The sequence below is a fragment of the Tupaia chinensis genome, unplaced genomic scaffold (assembly GCF_000334495.1).
Source record: "Tupaia chinensis unplaced genomic scaffold, TupChi_1.0 Scaffold000702_1, whole genome shotgun sequence".
Lineage (NCBI taxonomy): Eukaryota > Metazoa > Chordata > Mammalia > Scandentia > Tupaiidae > Tupaia > Tupaia belangeri.
The window spans coordinates 2,846,180-2,854,503 of NW_006160225.1; positions in this window are offsets into that span (position 1 = coordinate 2,846,180).

The following is an 8,324-nucleotide window of genomic DNA, read 5'->3' on the forward strand; positions in this document are numbered from 1 at the left end:
AAGGGAGACTGTGCCTAGTGCAGGTTTTGCAGTTTCGGTCTGAAAACTAGTCCATTGGATCATCTGTTCCCCTCTGAGAACGTGAAACACAGTGACAAAACTGCGATCAATTCTGCATGGTCACCATAAAGATCCCTGTGTCTCGCTTGTCTTTGGGTCACCCTGCACTCCATAGTGTACTTGTGCTCATGCAGTCACCTAGGGGACAGGCTGGGAGACTACAGCATCCTGACTCTTTTTCCCCTAGGCTAGGCCTCATGGCCCTATAGGAGGGTCTATGCGGCCAGCCACGGCCATCTCAGGGGACACAGGGCTCTGGCCTTTCCCTTGGTCAACGTGTGGCCAGAACGAGAGCTCCTGCACTCACTTGCACGCTTGCTCAGACGTTGGCGAGATATATGGGGTCTCACCAGCAGGAGTATGTGCAAGCTGGGAGGGTCGGTACGTTCTAGAACCAAGCCCCCCTGGAGCACCCCCATCTCCAAGTGTGAAGTAGCTTTCTCTCCCTCAGCCTGCAAGGGTCCAATTTGCCATCAAAAAAGACGACCTCTAATTTTTTTCTTTTGCATTTTGATAAAACACTGAAGACACTGGAGCTGTTCAATCTACCTTGGGGAAAACCTCAGAACTGGTTTATTTGGTGTCGTGGAACCTCTTACTGCTTTCAACACGTGATTAGTAATCAACTGTTTTGTACACTTGTTTTCAGTTTTCATTTTGACAAACAAGCACTGTAATTATAGCTACTAGAATAAAATTTCTTAACTATTAAAAAAACCATAAAACTCATTAAAATAATGAATGAAGTTCTTTCCTTTGAGGTCACATGGTCTATGTCAGCCACAAACCAGGTAGCTCCTGTATCCACCACTCCTCTCACATCGTCTCTGTATTTTCTGTTGTTCTCAGTAGGCTCTTGACTGTATGTGCTTTTCTTGCATCTCTAATGTCTTCAGGTTGGATTTTGAGTGAGAAAACTCACTTTCCATGCCATATCGCCTCCAGTCCGTAGGTAGAAGCCTCACTTTCTGAAATTTTGAATTTTCTTTAATAGAACCTACACTTTTGTTAGCACATATTTGAAAAATAACAGTTACTGAGAAAGAAATCCGGAGATGTGGCAAAAATAACAAATGAATGAGCTGTAATAGCAAAGTCTATTTAACAAGGCAGGGCTAAGTTTTAAAGAGAAGAAGACAGAATCCCAGCACGTGGTGAATAGGACACCAGGAGAGAGACCCCGCTGAATGGTGGGGACAAGTAACTATCTACCGAAGTGCGAGTAAATGTTCTTTCCTTACGTCCAATGCATTGGTTAAAATATACAAATTTTACATGTGGCAAATGGAAATATGAGTTGAGTCCTAATTAACAAATTTGATGATTCTATACAGTTACGAATAGTTATGAGACCTTTTAATTCCCTTACCTGTGAAACCCCATTTTCAAAATACAGTCTATTTCACATTAATACAAGTTCAGCTTTAAAACCTTTGTGCCTCATTTCCATTTTAATACTGTAAGTGCAAACTGGTGCATATATTCTTTAAAGCAGGTATACTTTACTGATAAATGAAATGTATTCATAATGTCAATAGTTATTCTACTGAGTAAAACTTCAAACAAAGCTAAATCTATTAGAATTGCATTTCTATAGTCATTTTTTTTTTTGCATTCATACGATAGTAGCAACACAATCTTTTCTATTTTAGGTTAGAGTAAAATATTGAATGCTCATCTCCTGAACGACTGTGTAAATTATTTCAGAAGATTGAAAATACATGCAGCTTTCCTCATGAAAATTCCAAGAATTAAAATTTCAATAATAACGCTAAATGGACTTAACAGAGTTACAACGCTAATTGTTGAAACTGCATTTCCTCAGCCATCTGCTCTCTTCACAATACCACAGTTGGGCATCCTCCCCAGCCTGCACTTCCCACTCCACACAGCACTGAGGGCCTGCACGGCACCTAAATTGCTGCCTAATTAGAGAGTCAGCCGGAGGATGTTTAGTACGAATCAATTGCTTCTCTCTTTGAAGATGACGCTGCCCCTGGAACTGAAAGTACAGATCCAATCGCATGTCATCTGTTTTGGGCGATGGTTCCAGAGACTGCTATGTTCCTTTGGAGTCAGTTATTCTTGGAGTAATTCTTTCAGCTTCAAAAGCTACATCAGGTTGAATTTATGGAAAAGACAGTTTGAGGTATAAAACATTACATGTGATGAAAAGAATTGCTTGCTTCCTGGGATGAAATCTATCCTGTAACAGTGACCTCTGAATCACAAATTTGACTTTCTGCAATCTTTTCCTGTCCAGGGACCTCTGTATCTGATGTGACTTTACATCTGGATTTTTCATCTTATTTTGTCATTTCTACAGGTAATTATAAACTTCACTTTTAAAATATTGCTTGTTTGTTTGTTTTTAACTCTTAGGAAACCCTTGGAATTTATTTTCTAAAACACATAGAAATTTACAACTGCCTAGAAGAAAGCAAATAGACTCTATTTTTTTCAGATATGCTTTATAAACTACAAATATCAATTTCTTCTGTCTTAACATCTTCAGTTTAATTTATTAACCAATAGTAAAAGTGCTCTATGGAAGTCTGCTTCTAGTAGTAGAGATAGTAGTCCATTGTTTCTTCTCTGAATGTATCTGGGGTCATTTAGAATTTATTTTTTGAAAATCTGTTATAGGGTGCATGTGCTCACCAGAGGAGAGAGAGACAGAGACAGAAACAAAGAAAGTGAGAAAACCCCTTCCCACTGGGGGAGGATGACCCACTATAATCCCTTCTTCTCCATTCTTCTCTCAGGATTTTGGACATGCATACACACATACACATGCCTTGCTTGTGTTTCAAGCTGCCAGGTTTGGGACTCAAAACATGCAGTTGGCCATGTGGGATCTAGCCACCTTAACCAGCATGCCACTTGATTGGTCCAGATAATTTAAATTTTTTTAAAAGATCTGTTTTATTCTTTATTCTTCATAGAAAATGTGTATGTACATGAGAGGGAGAGAAAGAACGATAAACACCACCTAGAGACTGGTCTCACCAATATCCATATTCCCTGGTCCTCCAGCCCTTGAGCCAGACATGTCTCATGTTGACCAAAAGGGGATTAGAACAGAGCTTCAGGTTGGATCTGGCTCCTCTTGGGCAGTGTTCTTACCTGTGTCATTTTGTATGTGGCCACATGGGAAACATATTCATGATTTCTGCTCTTACGAAAGAAAAAATGAGTAAGAGCATCTGGTACAATTTTAAATTGAACGCTGGTTACTTTTCATGCAGAATATTGTGAGATGCAAAGACCCAATACCAGTGGCAGATTCAGAACCATGAAATGTTCAGGTTCTTGTCCCATGCTCACAAAGAATCAGAGAAGCAGACAAAGGAAGGAGTGGTAAAGCAGACTTTATGGTGAAAGTTAGAGAAGGAAGAGCAGAGCTCCCCAAGCGGGTGTGTGAGGAGGTCCCAAATGGGTTGCCCAAGAGGAGCTAAGGTGAAGGGCTTCTATACACCATAGCCTAAGCAATGGGCTGACTCTCCGATAAGGAAGTGCACTTTAGAAATATTTGCTTGATAGTCTGGGAGATTTATGACCTTCTTATTTGTGGGGTAAGCAGACCATATCAATTCATACTTCTGGTTAGACTGTAGTTAGTAATTAGAAACTGTTGCCCTTAGCTATAGTTGTTTCAAGTCCCACTACAGCCAACTTTTCGTTTGTGAGAACTTAGCCAGTGGGACTCCATCTTGGGTAAAGCCTACTGTGTCTCTATCTTGGGTCTTATACCTAAACTGTATGTCCCAAGCTTATCTCCTACCTCATTCCTCCATCTACACTGGGGTAGAAGACCACACTGACTGCTTCCTGCTGGTGTGGGGCATTGATGGGGGCAGAAGTCAAGGATTTCGCACCAGAGGACTGTGATAGGAATTGAGAAGGAGGTTTATTGTAATCTTGGTCCCAACCGTTTTTTGTAGTTCGATGAATTCTAAACAAGAAAAAAACCTAATCGTGTAAGTATATTGAGAAGGCAAGGACAAGCATGCAGATCAACATAACCACAATAACAGGTCCCAGGAATGCAGGCAACCAAGTGGGCTAATACTATGCCCATTCTGATACATGAATTTTAACAAGTTTCTTATGTATTTTGTCAATATAAGAGCAAACTTTATCATAGTTGTCAGTGATATCAAAACAATTCCTCTGAAAAAATTAATGAGATTTTACATGATGCAAAAGAAGTAAATAATCAATAGATACTCTGTTTGCTAGAACCTTTGACCATCTGTCAGTTAATTGCTGATTTATGGTATCTAAAGTAAAGTGATATTATTCAACGTTTTAGCAAAAGCCCCAGGAATATTCTTATTTTCACAAATAATGATATTGCCTTTAAGTGTACATTTAATTACATATTTTTATTTAAAGAGAGAAATTGGGATGCAAGTTCTAAAGGTATGCAGAAAGGACACCCTTAAGGGCTAAGACTGTAAACTACAACGTAGAAGGAAATAATCTGATTTAATCTTTTTTATTATTTAATGTTGTTTATTATTAGCATAATCTTGTTTATATTACATCGAATCATATATATATATCTTTATAGCGTATTACATTTCTTTTTCCAGAAGGAATCCCATACATATTCATGCATATTAGAAAAGACAAAGAGAGTACTGTCCACATCATCATCATCAAGTAGCTTTTCATCATTTTTTTCAGATTACTATTATTTCCCTAATTTTTTAAACATCCAATCACTATATATCATTTGGCTTGTAAAAAGAATTTACTCAACATGAAATACTTCTCAGACCAGTCCAGTTGAAAATACTATACATGTTATCAACAGGTAATAAACCATTTCTGTGCCCCACTAATGTCATGCCTATTTGTTCTCTTGCTATCCTTCTCTATACTCTTCCCTTCTCCCACCCTGTCCAGACTGGCGGGACTGTCGAACAGGTTTCCTGGGGGAGGGAGTGAGAGATGGGATAAACACACACAGACATACAGAGTGGAGACAATACGAGGTGCTGATCAAGTCTTCTGTTTATTGAGGAAGAATGTCGAGTTATATACAGGCTGGTGGGCATTGATTGGTTTCCCGAAATGCATGAGATAGAACAGCATGAACCAACCATTGGTGTGGGTGGATCTCTCCCGTTGCCTAGAAACCCAACTGCCCCACGGGAGGAAGAGTTGGTCTCATGATTTCTGAGAAATGGTTTGCTGCCCCACGGGAGGAACAGTTGGTCTCATGATTTCTGAGAAATAGTTTGCTCAGTGAGGAAGTGAAACCTAATGGTTTCCAAGATGGTGGATAGCTCAAGATGGCGGATAGCTCAAGATGGCTTCCGTATGCAGTGCCCTCCACACCACCCTGTTCCACACTTTCTTCACCATCCAAAACTATTTTCACTGCTTTTATGCCCTCTGATATTTCAATCTCTACCATAAAGTGCAGAGAGTTGGTATATATTTTTTTGTTGTTGTTGTTGAGAGTTGGTATATTTTAAGTGGATACATGCAATATCTTTCTTTCATAGCCTGGCTTACTTCACTCAGCAATAAATCTCCCATATTTGACCACTCTCTATCAAATGTCAGGTTCTTGTTGTTTTTATGGCTGAGTATATGTGCCACACTTTTTCAATCCCTTCATCAGTTTGTGGACATTTGAGTTGGTTCCACGTCTTAGCAATCGTGAATAATGCTGCAATAAATATTTATGTGCAAGTTTTTTTCTGACTGAGCATTCTCCTGTCCTTTGGGTAAATACCCAGAAGTGGGATTGCTGGATCAAATGCTAGTTCTATTTGTAGCTCTTTGGGGAACTTTCATATTGTTTTCCACAGTGGCTGAACCTGTTTACATTCCCACCAAAAGTGTAGAAGAGTTCCCCTTTCACCACATCCCTGACAACACTTACCATGTTTTGTATTTTTAATCTTCACCATTCTGACTGGGTTAGGTGGTATCTCATTTGGTTTTAATCTTCATCTCCCTTATGATGAGGGATGTTGAGCATTTCCTCATTTGCTTTTTGACTGTTCATATGTCTTCCTTAGAGAGGTTTTTGTTCAGCTCATTTTCCCATCTTTTAATTGGGTTAATCTTTTTTTTTTTTTTGTAAGCCACTTGAGTTCCCTGATTATAGTCCCTTATTATTATTCTGATTATCAGTCCCTTGTCTGAGGCATATTTTACAAAAATATTCTCCCATTCTAAGGGTTGTCGATTTACACTAATTACTGTGTCCTTTGCTGTGCAGAAACTTTTTAGTCTGATATTGTATCATTTGGCTATTTTAGGGATTATTGCCTGTGCTTTGGGAGTCTAATTTAAGAAGTCTTTGCCATTTGCCTACCCCAATGTCTCCCAGAGTATTCCTATTATTTTTAACCAGTGGTTTTATAGTTTGAGGTTCAGATCTTTGATCCATTTTGAGTAGATTTTTTTTTTAAATGGTCAAAGATAGGGACTTAGTTTCACCTTTCTGTGGGTAGATACCCAGTTTTTCTAGCACCATTTACCAAAGAGGTTTTTCTTTTTTGCTATGGATTGACTGGTATCCTTTGTCAAAAATCAGTTGGGTGGAGGCCAGCAGTTGTAGTAATGACCATGTTGCTGGACTCCCATGTAGTCCATCTTGGTTCCAGTCCCAGACCTGGTGGCTTAAACTCATGCCAGGCACATGTGTGTGCATGCCCAAGATCCCTAGAGGAGAATGAAGGAGAAGGGATTGCAGTGTGGCCAGCCCCCTGTGGGGGTGAGGGCTGATTTCTCACTTTCTGTCTCTCTGTCTCTCTGGCATGCGCATGGACCCTATAGCAAAAACCTCAAAAGAAAAAAAATCAGTTGGCTGTAAGCTTTGGGGTTTATTTCTAAAGTCTCTATTCTATTCCATTGGTCCACCTGTCTGTTTTTGTGTCAATACCATGCTGTTTTGATTATCACAGCTTTATAGTATATTTTGGGGTCAAGAAGTGATATCCATCACTCCACTTTTCTTCTGCAGAATTACTTTTGCAATGCAATGTCTTTATCATTCCAGACAAATTCTATGATTGTCTTTTCTAGATTTCTAAAGAATGTTTCTGGTATTTTGATTGGACTTTCTTTAAATATGTAGAGGGAAGCAGCAGTTAGCGTAATGGCTTATGTCCTTGGACTCCCACGTAGTTGACCACGGTTTGTGTCCCGGACCCAGTGGCTTAAACTCATGCCGGGCACGTGTGCGTGCGTGCCCAAAATCCCAAGAGGAGAATGGAGGAGAAGGGATTGCGGTGTGACCATCCCCCCTGGGGGGGTGATTTCTCACTTTCTGTCTCTATGTCTCGCTCTGTCTGTCTGGTGAGCGCAAGCACCCTATAGTGAAAATCTCTCCAAATAAATAAATAAGTAGATTAATTTGGGTAGAATTCCCATTTTGATTATGTTAATTCTTCCAGTCCAGAAACAAGGGATGTTCTTTCACATTTTTCTGTAATTTGCAATATCTTTTAAAAAATTTTCTTAGTTTTCTTTGTAAAATTCCTTGGTATCTTATACATTTTGTGGCTATGATAAAAGGGATTCTTTTCTTCAGCTCTACTTCATTCAACCTCTTGTTCATATATAGAAATGCTATAGATTTTTGGATGTTGATTTTGTATCCTGCCACTTTACTGTACTCACTTACTACTAAAATAAGTATTTTCATGGAGACCTTTGGATCTTCTAAATAAGTATACCATCATATCATCTGCAAATAAAGATATTTTCAACTCTTCTCTACCTATTTGAATGCCTTTTATATTATTCTATTTTCTGATTGCATTGGATAAGACTTCCAGCAGTATATTAAAAAGTAGTGGAGAAAGTGGGCAGCCTTGTCTGACACGTTTTTAGTGGAAAAGCTTTTAGCTTTACCCTATTCAGCATAATGTTAGCTATAAGTTTTTCATGTATGGCTTCTATTGTGTTGAGAAATGACCCTTCTATACCAATTTTCCTGAGAGTCTTGATCATAAAAGGATGCTGTATTTTATCAAATGCTTTCTCTGCATCAATTGAAGTGATGATATGTTTTTTTATCTTTCTTTCTGTTAATGTGGTGTATTACATTTATGGTCTTGCGTATGTTGAACCACCCTTGCATCCCTGGGATAAAGCCTACCTGGCCATGATGAGTAATCTTTGTTCTATTTTTTTTTAAAGAATTATTTACTTACTTATTTAATTTATTATTTTTTTTCCTCACATGAGTTTTGCCAGAGAAAGACAGAGAGAGAGAGAGAGAGAGAGAGAGA